We start from the raw sequence: 17,457 nt of genomic DNA, 5'->3' as shown, positions 1-17,457 counted from the left end.
TGTGGGCATTCATAGGTCAGGGTGGTGGATCTTCCATGAGGACACCTGACTCAAAGCCCTGTATATCAAATTGCTCCAGGACATCCGGGCTAGAGGACCCAAACGACTCGATATTCTGTGAGCCGGCGGTTGCCCCCTCGTAGGTCACGGTTCCCAGCCACATTCCAGGAGACGCTGGGGCTTCGACATTCCGTCTCTTTTTCGGGGCAGACTCCACTAGGTTACTGGTGCAGTCCTCCTCTTCCTCCACCTCCTCTAGGGGGGGAGACTGGTCCATCAGGACAAGATCAGCAACACAGATTTCCTGATGTTCGCCACCTAGAAGCAAAGCCCCCTCATCTGGCTGGCTAATCGCCCTGGAAGATCCTGAGGCCATCGCTGCGTGGTCCCCTGTAGCCAACCGCACAGGGGCACCACCCTCCAGCCCAACAGGATCGGTATCGGGAACCATCGATACGGAGGATACCCTCCCAGAAGGAGGACCCCCCCGCTCCGGTCCATGCGAGGTCCGCCCATCGTTAAGGGACTTCGATGCAGGTGCCGCCCCAGAGGGGCCTCCGGCTCCCTGCTCCATCCCAGCCTTCTCGCCCTTCGAACCGCCCTCCGACGCCGGCCTGCCAGTGAAGACCGGTGGGCGCATCGGCTCAGCTTCAGAAGATGCAGCTTCTGCGTAGGTCCTGGTCCTGGTCCTGTTGGGGCATCCTCGGAACATGTGCCCCGCCTCACCGCAGAGATTACATTTCCTCCCAGCGGGACAGTCCTTCATTAAATGTCCGTAACAGCTGCAATTATTGCAGCGGTCTACTTTCCTGCCCATGCAGGACGTTTGGGTATGACCCATTTGTCCACAGTTCCTGCAACATACTGGCATTCCAGGATAAAATAAGTAGCCTCTGCTCTTACCGATTACGAAGGTTGAGGGAGGGTGTAGCATTCCTCCCACTCCACTAAGGTCCCTCTTTAGACGGGCCATATACCTTCTCTTGCCGCACCAGAAGCCTACTGCGTTCTTCACAGTACCCAGGTATCTCAGATCATCACAATAGCGGGTAAGGTAGGTCGAGATGTCTGCAGCTTCCACAAAGGGGTTCGGGAAATGCACCACGATGGGGATCTCGTCATAAGCATACAAGAGACAAAAGGTTAGTCCATCCAATTCATCTAAGTAGTTTTTCTCGTTTACGTTTTGTACGAGTTGCTGACAGCATCCCTGGCTCTTGAAGGTGATGGTGTATGTCCCCTTGTACTCGTTGTCCTGGAAGCAGAATATGTCTTCCCGCCGAAACTCCAGAACTCCAAGAAGAATCCTATGGCAGATGTAGTCCAAATTCTTCTCCATCCTCGATGCTGCTCCAACTTCAATCCTCACGGTGTTCCGCATCCGGGCATCACCCGATGAATATGTGAGCGTTGCCGGCATCCTTCACTCAGGAACGTACCGACTCTTCTCTCTGAAAGGCGCAAGCCTTCATGGGATCCCTTCCCGTTGCTCCCGGACTAATCCTTCCTCCCAATAGCAGCAGGGGGGTTAAGTCCCTCCGAAGAGGAACGATCCCCCCAGGCCGAGAGAAAGGGTACCAAGAGCACCTCACAGGCAAGACCACACAGGTAAACCTGATAGATCGTGCCAAAAGGCCGAGAAGCGATAACCAGAATTGGTTTCGAACTACGGAGCCACCTAAGGATCCTGAAAAGTCCATTTGTGGAGATGAGCTCCTGGACTCCCGTTAAGAAGACATGTTGTCAACCTCTAGATCCCTTACATGCCTGCACTTTTCGGCTTGCTGCTGCTGCAATCCACGCGTTTTAGATCTGCATAACTCCACCTCTTTAAACACAGCACCCTCACCCCCTGCTGTTCCCACCCGCCTCAACACCGTTGGAAGGGAGGAGAACCAATTAAGGCGGGGGGTGGGGTGGAACGAGCAGCTGTCTACCCTTAGCAGGAGGGCTGCTGATTACTTACCTCTCCTGCTGCTGCTGGCTGTCCAGCAGCAGACTGAAGGTGGCTGCTGCTGTGCGCAGGTATATAAAGGCTCAGAGCCTATTATGACACGCGCAGCCAGCGTTCCATTGCCACATTCCATCTACTGCAGGCAGGATACCTGGCTGGCTGAATGTCACTGAGAAGCTCACAGAGACCGCCATAAGCAACAGTTTAACAGAATGCCACAGACTAATCAACCCAACTTTTTGGGTTGGGTTCTCTTTTATAGTCTGCAGGCATTAAATGAAAGAAGTCAGTGTTCCAGCAGAGGGAGACAACGTTTCAGAAAAGGCATTGTAGCAAACCAAAAAAGAAATTTTAAGCGCAGCAGAGTAACCAGCGCACATACCTGTTAGCTCAGGTGAGTTTAAAAGGCTGCTGTTGATAACAAGGGCATTTGCTAAATAGATGGTGTGTGTGCAACAATATACTGAAAGGTCAATTATATTGTGCAGCTTATCTCACCACCTGAAGTTATTTAGGTGAAAGCTCCAAAATGCTTGCCTAATATGTCTGTTTATCCAAAAGGAAGTACAGAGGGAGAGCTAGATAGATAGCATTGCGTTACATTACATGGCAATGCAATGCACAGTTGCTGAAGTTGAACCAAAATGAGCTTGTCATCTGGCTTCTGCAACTTTGAACATGAAAAATCCAATGAGGAGAAGAAAAGCGAAGCCAAAGAGTCCATCCCAAAATCCGACAAACAAGCAAAATGAACAAAAAACATTGAATTCAATTCTTTCTGATTTTAGAAACTGCATTAAAGAAGGGGTGCACCGGTCCTGGAGATACTGCAATACCAGGTCAATGCGTGGAGTGGACAGAGCAAGCTCTTTTTCCATCTCCCTGTTCTAAAAATCCATTTAATATATGGTCCCCAGATAGGGGACGTATCAGATATTAAACTGATAAGAACAGATACTACACTTGATCTTAGCCAAAAGGCCGAGAAGCGATAACCAGAATTGGTTTCGAACAACGGAGCCACCTAAGGATCCTGAAAAGTCCATTTGTGGAGATGAGCTCCTGGACTCCCGTTAAGAAGACATGTTGTCAACCTCTAGATCCCTTACATGCCTGCACTTTTCGGCTTGCTGCTGCTGCAATCCACGCGTTTTAGATCTGCATAACTCCACCTCTTTAAACACAGCACCCTCACCCCCTGCTGTTCCCACCCGCCTCAACACCGTTGGACGGGAGGAGAACCAATTAAAGCGGGGGGTGGGGTGGAACGAGCAGCTGTCTACCCTTAGCAGGAGGGCTGCTGATTACTTACCTCTCCTGCTGCTGCTGGCTGTCCAGCAGCAGACTGAAGGTGGCTGCTGCTGTGCGCAGGTATATAAAGGCTCAGAGCCTATTATGACACGCGCAGCCAGCGTTCCATTGCCACATTCCATCTACTGCAGGCAGGATACCTGGCTGGCTGAATGTCACTGAGAAGCTCACAGAGACCGCCATAAGCAACAGTTTAACAGAATGCCACAGACTAATCAACCCAACTTTTTGGGTTGGGTTCTCTTTTATAGTCTGCAGGCATTAAATGAAAGAAGTCAGTGTTCCAGCAGAGGGAGACAACGTTTCAGAAAAGGCATTGTAGCAAACCAAAAAAGAAATTTTAAGCGCAGCAGAGTAACCAGCGCACATACCTGTTAGCTCAGGTGAGTTTAAAAGGCTGCTGTTGATAACAAGGGCATTTGCTAAATAGATGGTGTGTGTGCAACAATATACTGAAAGGTCAATTATATTGTGCAGCTTATCTCACCACCTGTAGTTATTTAGGTGAAAGCTCCAAAATGCTTGCCTAATATGTCTGTTTATCCAAAAGGAAGTAAAGAGGGAGAGCTAGATAGATAGCATTGCGTTACATTACATGGCAATGCAATGCACAGTTGCTGAAGTTGAACCAAAATGAGCTTGTCATCTGGCTTCTGCAACTTTGAACATGAAAAATCCAATGAGGAGAAGAAAAGCGAAGCCAAAGAGTCCATCCCAAAATCCGACAAACAAGCAAAATGAACAAAAAACATTGAATTCAATTCTTTCTGATTTTAGAAACTGCATTAAAGAAGGGGTGCACCGGTCCTGGAGATACTGCAATACCAGGTCAATGCGTGGAGTGGACAGAGCAAGCTCTTTTTCCATCTCCCTGTTCTAAAAATCCATTTAATATATGGTCCCCAGATAGGGGACGTATCAGATATTAAACTGATAAGAACAGATACTACACTTGATCTTAGCCAAAAGGCCGAGAAGCGATAACCAGAATTTGTTTCGAACTACGGAGCCACCTAAGGATCCTGAAAAGTCCATTTGTGGAGATGAGCTCCTGGACTCCCGTTAAGAAGACATGTTGTCAACCTCTAGATCCCTTACATGCCTGCACTTTTCGGCTTGCTGCTGCTGCAATCCACGCATTTTAGATCTGCATAACTCCACCTCTTTAAACACAGCACCCTCACCCCCTGCTGTTCCCACCCGCCTCAACACCGTTGGAAGGGAGGAGAACCAATTAAGGCGGGGGGTGGGGTGGAACGAGCAGCTGTCTACCCTTAGCAGGAGGGCTGCTGATTACTTACCTCTCCTGCTGCTGCTGGCTGTCCAGCAGCAGACTGAAGGTGGCTGCTGCTGTGCGCAGGTATATAAAGGCTCAGAGCCTATTATGACACGCGCAGCCAGCGTTCCATTGCCACATTCCATCTACTGCAGGCAGGATACCTGGCTGGCTGAATGTCACTGAGAAGCTCACAGAGACCGCCATAAGCAACAGTTTAACAGAATGCCACAGACTAATCAACCCAACTTTTTGGGTTGGGTTCTCTTTTATAGTCTGCAGGCATTAAATGAAAGAAGTCAGTGTTCCAGCAGAGGGAGACAACGTTTCAGAAAAGGCATTGTAGTAAACCAAAAAAGAAATTTTAAGCGCAGCAGAGTAACCAGCGCACATACCTGTTAGCTCAGGTGAGTTTAAAAGGCTGCTGTTGATAACAAGGGCATTTGTTAAATAGATGGTGTGTGTGCAACAATATACTGAAAGGTCAATTATATTGTGCAGCTTATCTCACCACCTGTAGTTATTTAGGTGAAAGCTCCAAAATGCTTGCCTAATATGTCTGTTTATCCAAAAGGAAGTACAGAGGGAGAGCTAGATAGATAGCATTGCGTTACATTACATGGCAATGCAATGCACAGTTGCTGAAGTTGAACCAAAATGAGCTTGTCATCTGGCTTCTGCAACTTTGAACATGAAAAATCCAATGAGGAGAAGAAAAGCGAAGCCAAAGAGTCCATCCCAAAATCCAACAAACAAGCAAAATGAACAAAAAACATTGAATTCAATTCTTTCTGATTTTAGAAACTGCATTAAAGAAGGGGTGCACCGGTCCTGGAGATACTGCAATACCAGGTCAATGCGTGGAGTGGACAGAGCAAGCTCTTTTTCCATCTCCCTGTTCTAAAAATCCATTTAATATATGGTCCCCAGATAGGGGACGTATCAGATATTAAACTGATAAGAACAGATTTTTTTGATTGAAGTTGTATCCAAGGCACTGAAAAATGTGACCGACGTCACACCAAAACAGCGCACGAGGCGAGGATTCATGTGGACCCTTCCCGGAGGAGAGGGTCCCCAATAAACCATCCCCATCCCTCCGAGCCAGAAGGCCACAGCGAGGGTCAGGGATCTCCGATGCTCTCCCTAGCCGAAGCCGGAGAAGAGCCGTTTTCGTGCTCCCAGCTTCCATCTAGGCTGCCACCCTAGTGGAGCTGGAGCCTGTGTTGGTTTATCAGCCCAAAGCTGACCGGACCTCCGACCGGGTTTATAAAAATTCCCCTTCCTAGCCCGGAGGCCAGGAATAGGGGGGGTTGCTCAGAAAGTATGATTGGCAAAGGTGGGCGTGCTACGAAGCCAAGTCTTTCTGGGGTTCCCAGTCCCAGTAAGCTTGGACTCCCACCAGGGCGCCTACTCCTGGGGCACATTGCTCCAAAGCCCTCACACTTACCCAGCCTAGTGACTTCGATCCTGGAGGGCCATGTTTTCCATCAGATAACTCTATGAGCCACCTGGCGTACTAACAAGTGCACCAAACCAGTGTGTAATATGCATCAATTTACTAGGGCAGCCCAAGGACAAAACTGCCTTTTCAAAAGATACTACACTTGATCTTAGCCAAAAGGCCGAGAAGCGATAACCAGAATTGGTTTCGAACTACGGAGCCACCTAAGGATCCTGAAAAGTCCATTTGTGGAGATGAGCTCCTGGACTCCCGTTAAGAAGACATGTTGTCAACCTCTAGATCCCTTACATGCCTGCACTTTTCGGCTTGCTGCTGCTGCAATCCACGCGTTTTAGATCTGCATAACTCCACCTCTTTAAACACAGCACCCTCACCCCCTGCTGTTCCCACCCGCCTCAACACCGTTGGAAGGGAGGAGAACCAATTAAGGCGGGGGGTGGGGTGGAACGAGCAGCTGTCTACCCTTAGCAGGAGGGCTGCTGATTACTTACCTCTCCTGCTGCTGCTGGCTGTCCAGCAGCAGACTGAAGGTGGCTGCTGCTGTGCGTAGGTATATAAAGGCTCAGAGCCTATTATGACACGCGCAGCCAGCGTTCCATTGCCACATTCCATCTACTGCAGGCAGGATACCTGGCTGGCTGAATGTCACTGAGAAGCTCACAGAGACCGCCATAAGCAACAGTTTAACAGAATGCCACAGACTAATCAACCCAACTTTTTGGGTTGGGTTCTCTTTTATAGTCTGCAGGTATTAAATGAAAGAAGTCAGTGTTCCAGCAGAGGGAGACAACGTTTCAGAAAAGGCATTGTAGCAAACCAAAAAAGAAATTTTAAGCGCAGCAGAGTAACCAGCGCACATACCTGTTAGCTCAGGTGAGTTTAAAAGGCTGCTGTTGATAACAAGGGCATTTGCTAAATAGATGGTGTGTGTGCAACAATATACTGAAAGGTCAATTATATTGTGCAGCTTATCTCACCACCTGAAGTTATTTAGGTGAAAGCTCCAAAATGCTTGCCTAATATGTCTGTTTATCCAAAAGGAAGTACAGAGGGAGAGCTAGATAGATAGCATTGCGTTACATTACATGGCAATGCAATGCACAGTTGCTGAAGTTGAACCAAAATGAGCTTGTCATCTGGCTTCTGCAACTTTGAACATGAAAAATCCAATGAGGAGAAGAAAAGCGAAGCCAAAGAGTCCATCCCAAAATCCGACAAACAAGCAAAATGAACAAAAAACATTGAATTCAATTCTTTCTGATTTTAGAAACTGCATTAAAGAAGGGGTGCACCGGTCCTGGAGATACTGCAATACCAGGTCAATGCGTGGAGTGGACAGAGCAAGCTCTTTTTCCATCTCCCTGTTCTAAAAATCCATTTAATATATGGTCCCCAGATAGGGGACGTATCAGATATTAAACTGATAAGAACAGATACTACACTTGATCTTAGCCAAAAGGCCGAGAAGCGATAACCAGAATTGGTTTCGAACAACGGAGCCACCTAAGGATCCTGAAAAGTCCATTTGTGGAGATGAGCTCCTGGACTCCCGTTAAGAAGACATGTTGTCAACCTCTAGATCCCTTACATGCCTGCACTTTTCGGCTTGCTGCTGCTGCAATCCACGCGTTTTAGATCTGCATAACTCCACCTCTTTAAACACAGCACCCTCACCCCCTGCTGTTCCCACCCGCCTCAACACCGTTGGACGGGAGGAGAACCAATTAAAGCGGGGGGTGGGGTGGAACGAGCAGCTGTCTACCCTTAGCAGGAGGGCTGCTGATTACTTACCTCTCCTGCTGCTGCTGGCTGTCCAGCAGCAGACTGAAGGTGGCTGCTGCTGTGTGCAGGTATATAAAGGCTCAGAGCCTATTATGACACGCGCAGCCAGCGTTCCATTGCCACATTCCATCTACTGCAGGCAGGATACCTGGCTGGCTGAATGTCACTGAGAAGCTCACAGAGACCGCCATAAGCAACAGTTTAACAGAATGCCACAGACTAATCAACCCAACTTTTTGGGTTGGGTTCTCTTTTATAGTCTGCAGGCATTAAATGAAAGAAGTCAGTGTTCCAGCAGAGGGAGACAACGTTTCAGAAAAGGCATTGTAGCAAACCAAAAAAGAAATTTTAAGCGCAGCAGAGTAACCAGCGCACATACCTGTTAGCTCAGGTGAGTTTAAAAGGCTGCTGTTGATAACAAGGGCATTTGCTAAATAGATGGTGTGTGTGCAACAATATACTGAAAGGTCAATTATATTGTGCAGCTTATCTCACCACCTGTAGTTATTTAGGTGAAAGCTCCAAAATGCTTGCCTAATATGTCTGTTTATCCAAAAGGAAGTACAGAGGGAGAGCTAGATAGATAGCATTGCGTTACATTACATGGCAATGCAATGCACAGTTGCTGAAGTTGAACCAAAATGAGCTTGTCATCTGGCTTCTGCAACTTTGAACATGAAAAATCCAATGAGGAGAAGAAAAGCGAAGCCAAAGAGTCCATCCCAAAATCCGACAAACAAGCAAAATGAACAAAAAACATTGAATTCAATTCTTTCTGATTTTAGAAACTGCATTAAAGAAGGGGTGCACCGGTCCTGGAGATACTGCAATACCAGGTCAATGCGTGGAGTGGACAGAGCAAGCTCTTTTTCCATCTCCCTGTTCTAAAAATCCATTTAATATATGGTCCCCAGATAGGGGACGTATCAGATATTAAACTGATAAGAACAGATACTACACTTGATCTTAGCCAAAAGGCCGAGAAGCGATAACCAGAATTTGTTTCGAACTACGGAGCCACCTAAGGATCCTGAAAAGTCCATTTGTGGAGATGAGCTCCTGGACTCCCGTTAAGAAGACATGTTGTCAACCTCTAGATCCCTTACATGCCTGCACTTTTCGGCTTGCTGCTGCTGCAATCCACGCATTTTAGATCTGCATAACTCCACCTCTTTAAACACAGCACCCTCACCCCCTGCTGTTCCCACCCGCCTCAACACCGTTGGAAGGGAGGAGAACCAATTAAGGCGGGGGGTGGGGTGGAACGAGCAGCTGTCTACCCTTAGCAGGAGGGCTGCTGATTACTTACCTCTCCTGCTGCTGCTGGCTGTCCAGCAGCAGACTGAAGGTGGCTGCTGCTGTGCGCAGGTATATAAAGGCTCAGAGCCTATTATGACACGCGCAGCCAGCGTTCCATTGCCACATTCCATCTACTGCAGGCAGGATACCTGGCTGGCTGAATGTCACTGAGAAGCTCACAGAGACCGCCATAAGCAACAGTTTAACAGAATGCCACAGACTAATCAACCCAACTTTTTGGGTTGGGTTCTCTTTTATAGTCTGCAGGCATTAAATGAAAGAAGTCAGTGTTCCAGCAGAGGGAGACAACGTTTCAGAAAAGGCATTGTAGTAAACCAAAAAAGAAATTTTAAGCGCAGCAGAGTAACCAGCGCACATACCTGTTAGCTCAGGTGAGTTTAAAAGGCTGCTGTTGATAACAAGGGCATTTGTTAAATAGATGGTGTGTGTGCAACAATATACTGAAAGGTCAATTATATTGTGCAGCTTATCTCACCACCTGTAGTTATTTAGGTGAAAGCTCCAAAATGCTTGCCTAATATGTCTGTTTATCCAAAAGGAAGTACAGAGGGAGAGCTAGATAGATAGCATTGCGTTACATTACATGGCAATGCAATGCACAGTTGCTGAAGTTGAACCAAAATGAGCTTGTCATCTGGCTTCTGCAACTTTGAACATGAAAAATCCAATGAGGAGAAGAAAAGCGAAGCCAAAGAGTCCATCCCAAAATCCAACAAACAAGCAAAATGAACAAAAAACATTGAATTCAATTCTTTCTGATTTTAGAAACTGCATTAAAGAAGGGGTGCACCGGTCCTGGAGATACTGCAATACCAGGTCAATGCGTGGAGTGGACAGAGCAAGCTCTTTTTCCATCTCCCTGTTCTAAAAATCCATTTAATATATGGTCCCCAGATAGGGGACGTATCAGATATTAAACTGATAAGAACAGATTTTTTTGATTGAAGTTGTATCCAAGGCACTGAAAAATGTGACCGAAGTCACACCAAAACAGCGCACGAGGCGAGGATTCATGTGGACCCTTCCCGGAGGAGAGGGTCCCCAATAAACCATCCCCATCCCTCCGAGCCAGAAGGCCACAGCGAGGGTCAGGGATCTCCGATGCTCTCCCTAGCCGAAGCCGGAGAAGAGCCGTTTTCGTGCTCCCAGCTTCCATCTAGGCTGCCACCCTAGTGGAGCTGGAGCCTGTGTTGGTTTATCAGCCCAAAGCTGACCGGACCTCCGACCGGGTTTATAAAAATTCCCCTTCCTAGCCCGGAGGCCAGGAATAGGGGGGGTTGCTCAGAAAGTATGATTGGCAAAGGTGGGCGTGCTACGAAGCCAAGTCTTTCTGGGGTTCCCAGTCCCAGTAAGCTTGGACTCCCACCAGGGCGCCTACTCCTGGGGCACATTGCTCCAAAGCCCTCACACTTACCCAGCCTAGTGACTTCGATCCTGGAGGGCCATGTTTTCCATCAGATAACTCTATGAGCCACCTGGCGTACTAACAAGTGCACCAAACCAGTGTGTAATATGCATCAATTTACTAGGGCAGCCCAAGGACAAAACTGCCTTTTCAAAAGATACTACACTTGATCTTAGCCAAAAGGCCGAGAAGCGATAACCAGAATTGGTTTCGAACTACGGAGCCACCTAAGGATCCTGAAAAGTCCATTTGTGGAGATGAGCTCCTGGACTCCCGTTAAGAAGACATGTTGTCAACCTCTAGATCCCTTACATGCCTGCACTTTTCGGCTTGCTGCTGCTGCAATCCACGCGTTTTAGATCTGCATAACTCCACCTCTTTAAACACAGCACCCTCACCCCCTGCTGTTCCCACCCGCCTCAACACCGTTGGAAGGGAGGAGAACCAATTAAGGCGGGGGGTGGGGTGGAACGAGCAGCTGTCTACCCTTAGCAGGAGGGCTGCTGATTACTTACCTCTCCTGCTGCTGCTGGCTGTCCAGCAGCAGACTGAAGGTGGCTGCTGCTGTGCGTAGGTATATAAAGGCTCAGAGCCTATTATGACACGCGCAGCCAGCGTTCCATTGCCACATTCCATCTACTGCAGGCAGGATACCTGGCTGGCTGAATGTCACTGAGAAGCTCACAGAGACCGCCATAAGCAACAGTTTAACAGAATGCCACAGACTAATCAACCCAACTTTTTGGGTTGGGTTCTCTTTTATAGTCTGCAGGTATTAAATGAAAGAAGTCAGTATTCCAGCAGAGGGAGACAACGTTTCAGAAAAGGCATTGTAGCAAACCAAAAAAGAAATTTTAAGCGCAGCAGAGTAACCAGCGCACATACCTGTTAGCTCAGGTGAGTTTAAAAGGCTGCTGTTGATAACAAGGGCATTTGCTAAATAGATGGTGTGTGTGCAACAATATACTGAAAGGTCAATTATATTGTGCAGCTTATCTCACCACCTGTAGTTATTTAGGTGAAAGCTCCAAAATGCTTGCCTAATATGTCTGTTTATCCAAAAGGAAGTACAGAGGGAGAGCTAGATAGATAGCATTGCGTTACATTACATGGCAATGCAATGCACAGTTGCTGAAGTTGAACCAAAATGAGCTTGTCATCTGGCTTCTGCAACTTTGAACATGAAAAATCCAATGAGGAGAAGAAAAGCGAAGCCAAAGAGTCCATCCCAAAATCCGACAAACAAGCAAAATGAACAAAAAACATTGAATTCAATTCTTTCTGATTTTAGAAACTGCATTAAAGAAGGGGTGCACCGGTCCTGGAGATACTGCAATACCAGGTCAATGCGTGGAGTGGACAGTGCAAGCTCTTTTTCCATCTCCCTGTTCTAAAAATCCATTTAATATATGGTCCCCAGATAGGGGACGTATCAGATATTAAACTGATAAGAACAGATACTACACTTGATCTTAGCCAAAAGGCCGAGAAGCGATAACCAGAATTGGTTTCGAACTACGGAGCCACCTAAGGATCCTGAAAAGTCCATTTGTGGAGATAAGCTCCTGGACTCCCGTTAAGAAGACATGTTGTCAACCTCTAGATCCCTTACATGCCTGCACTTTTCGGCTTGCTGCTGCTGCAATCCACGCGTTTTAGATCTGCATAACTCCACCTCTTTAAACACAGCACCCTCACCCCCTGCTGTTCCCACCCGCCTCAACACCGTTGGAAGGGAGGAGAACCAATTAAGGCGGGGGGTGGGGTGGAACGAGCAACTGTCTACCCTTAGCAGGAGGGCTGCTGATTACTTACCTCTCCTGCTGCTGCTGGCTGTCCAGCAGCAGACTGAAGGTGGCTGCTGCTGTGCGCAGGTATATAAAGGCTCAGAGCCTATTATGACACGCGCAGCCAGCGTTCCATTGCCACATTCCATCTACTGCAGGCAGGATACCTGGCTGGCTGAATGTCACTGAGAAGCTCACAGAGACCGCCATAAGCAACAGTTTAACAGAATGCCACAGACTAATCAACCCAACTTTTTGGGTTGGGTTCTCTTTTATAGTCTGCAGGCATTAAATGAAAGAAGTCAGTGTTCCAGCAGAGGGAGACAACGTTTCAGAAAAGGCATTGTAGCAAACCAAAAAAGAAATTTTAAGCGCAGCAGAGTAACCAGCGCACATACCTGTTAGCTCAGGTGAGTTTAAAAGGCTGCTGTTGATAACAAGGGCATTTGCTAAATAGATGGTGTGTGTGCAACAATATACTGAAAGGTCAATTATATTGTGCAGCTTATCTCACCACCTGTAGTTATTTAGGTGAAAGCTCCAAAATGCTTGCCTAATATGTCTGTTTATCCAAAAGGAAGTACAGAGGGAGAGCTAGATAGATAGCATTGCGTTACATTACATGGCAATGCAATGCACAGTTGCTGAAGTTGAACCAAAATGAGCTTGTCATCTGGCTTCTGCAACTTTGAACATGAAAAATCCAATGAGGAGAAGAAAAGCGAAGCCAAAGAGTCCATCCCAAAATCCGACAAACAAGCAAAATGAACAAAAAACATTGAATTCAATTCTTTCTGATTTTAGAAACTGCATTAAAGAAGGGGTGCCCCGGTCCTGGAGATACTGCAATACCAGGTCAATGCGTGGAGTGGACAGAGCAAGCTCTTTTTCCATCTCCCTGTTCTAAAAATCCATTTAATATATGGTCCCCAGATAGGGGACGTATCAGATATTAAACTGATAAGAACAGATACTACACTTGATCTTAGCCAAAAGGCCGAGAAGCGATAACCAGAATTGGTTTCGAACTACGGAGCCACCTAAGGATCCTGAAAAGTCCATTTGTGGAGATGAGCTCCTGGACTCCCGTTAAGAAGACATGTTGTCAACCTCTAGATCCCTTACATGCCTGCACTTTTCGGCTTGCTGCTGCTGCAATCCACGCGTTTTAGATCTGCATAACTCCACCTCTTTAAACACAGCACCCTCACGCCCTGCTGTTCCCACCCGCCTCAACACCGTTGGAAGGGAGGAGAACCAATTAAGGCGGGGGGTGGGGTGGAACGAGCAACTGTCTACCCTTAGCAGGAGGGCTGCTGATTACTTACCTCTCCTGCTGCTGCTGGCTGTCCAGCAGCAGACTGAAGGTGGCTGCTGCTGTGCGCAGGTATATAAAGGCTCAGAGCCTATTATGACACGCGCAGCCAGCGTTCCATTGCCACATTCCATCTACTGCAGGCAGGATACCTGGCTGGCTGAATGTCACTGAGAAGCTCACAGAGACCGCCATAAGCAACAGTTTAACAGAATGCCACAGACTAATCAACCCAACTTTTTGGGTTGGGTTCTCTTTTATAGTCTGCAGGCATTAAATGAAAGAAGTCAGTGTTCCAGCAGAGGGAGACAACGTTTCAGAAAAGGCATTGTAGCAAACCAAAAAAGAAATTTTAAGCGCAGCAGAGTAACCAGCGCACATACCTGTTAGCTCAGGTGAGTTTAAAAGGCTGCTGTTGATAACAAGGGCATTTGCTAAATAGATGGTGTGTGTGCAACAATATACTGAAAGGTCAATTATATTGTGCAGCTTATCTCACCACCTGTAGTTATTTAGGTGAAAGCTCCAAAATGCTTGCCTAATATGTCTGTTTATCCAAAAGGAAGTACAGAGGGAGAGCTAGATAGATAGCATTGCGTTACATTACATGGCAATGCAATGCACAGTTGCTGAAGTTGAACCAAAATGAGCTTGTCATCTGGCTTCTGCAACTTTGAACATGAAAAATCCAATGAGGAGAAGAAAAGCGAAGCCAAAGAGTCCATCCCAAAATCCGACAAACAAGCAAAATGAACAAAAAACATTGAATTCAATTCTTTCTGATTTTAGAAACTGCATTAAAGAAGGGGTGCACCGGTCCTGGAGATACTGCAATACCAGGTCAATGCGTGGAGTGGACAGAGCAAGCTCTTTTTCCATCTCCCTGTTCTAAAAATCCATTTAATATATGGTCCCCAGATAGGGGACGTATCAGATATTAAACTGATAAGAACAGATACTACACTTGATCTTAGCCAAAAGGCCGAGAAGCGATAACCAGAATTGGTTTCGAACTACGGAGCCACCTAAGGATCCTGAAAAGTCCATTTGTGGAGATGAGCTCCTGGACTCCCGTTAAGAAGACATGTTGTCAACCTCTAGATCCCTTACATGCCTGCACTTTTCGGCTTGCTGCTGCTGCAATCCACGCGTTTTAGATCTGCATAACTCCACCTCTTTAAACACAGCACCCTCACGCCCTGCTGTTCCCACCCGCCTCAACACCGTTGGAAGGGAGGAGAACCAATTAAGGCGGGGGGTGGGGTGGAACGAGCAACTGTCTACCCTTAGCAGGAGGGCTGCTGATTACTTACCTCTCCTGCTGCTGCTGGCTGTCCAGCAGCAGACTGAAGGTGGCTGCTGCTGTGCGCAGGTATATAAAGGCTCAGAGCCTATTATGACACGCGCAGCCAGCGTTCCATTGCCACATTCCATCTACTGCAGGCAGGATACCTGGCTGGCTGAATGTCACTGAGAAGCTCACAGAGACCGCCATAAGCAACAGTTTAACAGAATGCCACAGACTAATCAACCCAACTTTTTGGGTTGGGTTCTCTTTTATAGTCTGCAGGCATTAAATGAAAGAAGTCAGTGTTCCAGCAGAGGGAGACAACGTTTCAGAAAAGGCATTGTAGCAAACCAAAAAAGAAATTTTAAGCGCAGCAGAGTAACCAGCGCACATACCTGTTAGCTCAGGTGAGTTTAAAAGGCTGCTGTTGATAACAAGGGCATTTGCTAAATAGATGGTGTGTGTGCAACAATATACTGAAAGGTCAATTATATTGTGCAGCTTATCTCACCACCTGTAGTTATTTAGGTGAAAGCTCCAAAATGCTTGCCTAATATGTCTGTTTATCCAAAAGGAAGTACAGAGGGAGAGCTAGATAGATAGCATTGCGTTACATTACATGGCAATGCAATGCACAGTTGCTGAAGTTGAACCAAAATGAGCTTGTCATCTGGCTTCTGCAACTTTGAACATGAAAAATCCAATGAGGAGAAGAAAAGCGAAGCCAAAGAGTCCATCCCAAAATCCGACAAACAAGCAAAATGAACAAAAAACATTGAATTCAATTCTTTCTGATTTTAGAAACTGCATTAAAGAAGGGGTGCACCGGTCCTGGAGATACTGCAATACCAGGTCAATGCGTGGAGTGGACAGAGCAAGCTCTTTTTCCATCTCCCTGTTCTAAAAATCCATTTAATATATGGTCCCCAGATAGGGGACGTATCAGATATTAAACTGATAAGAACAGATACTACACTTGATCTTAGCCAAAAGGCCGAGAAGCGATAACCAGAATTGGTTTCGAACTACGGAGCCACCTAAGGATCCTGAAAAGTCCATTTGTGGAGATGAGCTCCTGGACTCCCGTTAAGAAGACATGTTGTCAACCTCTAGATCCCTTACATGCCTGCACTTTTCGGCTTGCTGCTGCTGCAATCCACGCGTTTTAGATCTGCATAACTCCACCTCTTTAAACACAGCACCCTCACCCCCTGCTGTTCCCACCCGCCTCAACACCGTTGGAAGGGAGGAGAACCAATTAAGGCGGGGGGTGGGGTGGAACGAGCAGCTGTCTACCCTTAGCAGGAGGGCTGCTGATTACTTACCTCTCCTGCTGCTGCTGGCTGTCCAGCAGCAGACTGAAGGTGGCTGCTGCTGTGCGCAGGTATATAAAGGCTCAGAGCCTATTATGACACGCGCAGCCAGCGTTCCATTGCCACATTCCATCTACTGCAGGCAGGATACCTGGCTGGCTGAATGTCACTGAGAAGCTCACAGAGACCGCCATAAGCAACAGTTTAACAGAATGCCACAGACTAATCAACCCAACTTTTTGGGTTGGGTTCTCTTTTATAGTCTGCAGGCATTAAATGAAAGAAGTCAGTGTTCCAGCAGAGGTAGACAACGTTTCAGAAAAGGCATTGTAGCAAACCAAAAAAGAAATTTTAAGCGCAGCAGAGTAACCAGCGCACATACCTGTTAGCTCAGGTGAGTTTAAAAGGCTGCTGTTGATAACAAGGGCATTTGCTAAATAGATGGTGTGTGTGCAACAATATACTGAAAGGTCAATTATATTGTGCAGCTTATCTCACCACCTGTAGTTATTTAGGTGAAAGCTCCAAAATGCTTGCCTAATATGTCTGTTTATCCAAAAGGAAGTACAGAGGGAGAGCTAGATAGATAGCATTGCGTTACATTACATGGCAATGCAATGCACAGTTGCTGAAGTTGAACCAAAATGAGCTTGTCATCTGGCTTCTGCAACTTTGAACATGAAAAATCCAATGAGGAGAAGAAAAGCGAAGCCAAAGAGTCCATCCCAAAATCCGACAAACAAGCAAAATGAACAAAAAACATTGAATTCAATTCTTTCTGATTTTAGAAACTGCATTAAAGAAGGGGTGCACCGGTCCTGGAGATACTGCAATACCAGGTCAATGCGTGGAGTGGACAGAGCAAGCTCTTTTTCCATCTCCCTGTTCTAAAAATCCATTTAATATATGGTCCCCAGATAGGGGACGTATCAGATATTAAACTGATAAGAACAGATACTACACTTGATCTTAGCCAAAAGGCCGAGAAGCGATAACCAGAATTGGTTTCGAACTACGGAGCCACCTAAGGATCCTGAAAAGTCCATTTGTGGAGATGAGCTCTTGGACTCCTGTTAAGAAGACATGTTGTCAACCTCTAGATCCCTTACATGCCTGCACTTTTCGGCTTGCTGCTGCTGCAATCCACGCGTTTTAGATCTGCATAACTCCACCTCTTTAAACACAGCACCCTCACCCCCTGCTGTTCCCACCCACCTCAACACCATTGGAAGGGAGGAGAA

General features: G+C 46.9%; 11 non-coding genes and 2 pseudogenes across 11 annotated transcripts; all 13 read right to left on the bottom strand.

Annotated features, from left to right (window-relative positions):
• Window positions 1-2,756: 2,756 nt before the first annotated feature.
• LOC141181180 (U2 spliceosomal RNA) lies at window positions 2,757-2,947 on the bottom strand. The gene has a single exon (XR_012256781.1). It is a non-coding gene; the product is annotated as a U2 spliceosomal RNA (small nuclear RNA).
• A 1,109-nt stretch (window positions 2,948-4,056) lies between these two features.
• Window positions 4,057-4,247, bottom strand: LOC141181179 (U2 spliceosomal RNA). The gene has a single exon (XR_012256780.1). It is a non-coding gene; the product is annotated as a U2 spliceosomal RNA (small nuclear RNA).
• A 1,109-nt stretch (window positions 4,248-5,356) lies between these two features.
• LOC141181925 (U2 spliceosomal RNA) lies at window positions 5,357-5,547 on the bottom strand. The gene has a single exon (XR_012257453.1). It is a non-coding gene; the product is annotated as a U2 spliceosomal RNA (small nuclear RNA).
• Window positions 5,548-6,062: 515 nt separating this feature from the next.
• On the bottom strand, window positions 6,063-6,178 carry LOC141182101 (U2 spliceosomal RNA; annotated as a pseudogene).
• Window positions 6,179-7,287: 1,109 nt separating this feature from the next.
• LOC141181176 (U2 spliceosomal RNA) lies at window positions 7,288-7,478 on the bottom strand. The gene has a single exon (XR_012256778.1). It is a non-coding gene; the product is annotated as a U2 spliceosomal RNA (small nuclear RNA).
• A 1,109-nt stretch (window positions 7,479-8,587) lies between these two features.
• On the bottom strand, window positions 8,588-8,778 carry LOC141181175 (U2 spliceosomal RNA). The gene has a single exon (XR_012256777.1). It is a non-coding gene; the product is annotated as a U2 spliceosomal RNA (small nuclear RNA).
• Window positions 8,779-9,887: 1,109 nt separating this feature from the next.
• LOC141181924 (U2 spliceosomal RNA) lies at window positions 9,888-10,078 on the bottom strand. Its single transcript, XR_012257452.1, has one exon. It is a non-coding gene; the product is annotated as a U2 spliceosomal RNA (small nuclear RNA).
• A 515-nt stretch (window positions 10,079-10,593) lies between these two features.
• Window positions 10,594-10,709, bottom strand: LOC141182100 (U2 spliceosomal RNA; annotated as a pseudogene).
• Window positions 10,710-11,818: 1,109 nt separating this feature from the next.
• Window positions 11,819-12,009, bottom strand: LOC141181702 (U2 spliceosomal RNA). The gene has a single exon (XR_012257254.1). It is a non-coding gene; the product is annotated as a U2 spliceosomal RNA (small nuclear RNA).
• A 1,109-nt stretch (window positions 12,010-13,118) lies between these two features.
• Window positions 13,119-13,309, bottom strand: LOC141181688 (U2 spliceosomal RNA). The gene has a single exon (XR_012257241.1). It is a non-coding gene; the product is annotated as a U2 spliceosomal RNA (small nuclear RNA).
• A 1,109-nt stretch (window positions 13,310-14,418) lies between these two features.
• On the bottom strand, window positions 14,419-14,609 carry LOC141181174 (U2 spliceosomal RNA). Its single transcript, XR_012256776.1, has one exon. It is a non-coding gene; the product is annotated as a U2 spliceosomal RNA (small nuclear RNA).
• Window positions 14,610-15,718: 1,109 nt separating this feature from the next.
• LOC141181173 (U2 spliceosomal RNA) lies at window positions 15,719-15,909 on the bottom strand. The gene has a single exon (XR_012256775.1). It is a non-coding gene; the product is annotated as a U2 spliceosomal RNA (small nuclear RNA).
• A 1,109-nt stretch (window positions 15,910-17,018) lies between these two features.
• LOC141181172 (U2 spliceosomal RNA) lies at window positions 17,019-17,209 on the bottom strand. The gene has a single exon (XR_012256774.1). It is a non-coding gene; the product is annotated as a U2 spliceosomal RNA (small nuclear RNA).
• Window positions 17,210-17,457: the final 248 nt, after the last annotated feature.

This window comes from Phyllobates terribilis, unplaced genomic scaffold (genome assembly GCF_046119375.1).
Source record: "Phyllobates terribilis strain yellow unplaced genomic scaffold, ASM4611937v1 Scaffold_34__1_contigs__length_13252353, whole genome shotgun sequence".
In the NCBI taxonomy this organism is placed as follows: Eukaryota; Metazoa; Chordata; class Amphibia; order Anura; family Dendrobatidae; genus Phyllobates; species Phyllobates terribilis.
Note: the sequence above shows the minus strand (reverse complement) of the source record. Positions and strands in the feature narration are given on the sequence as shown.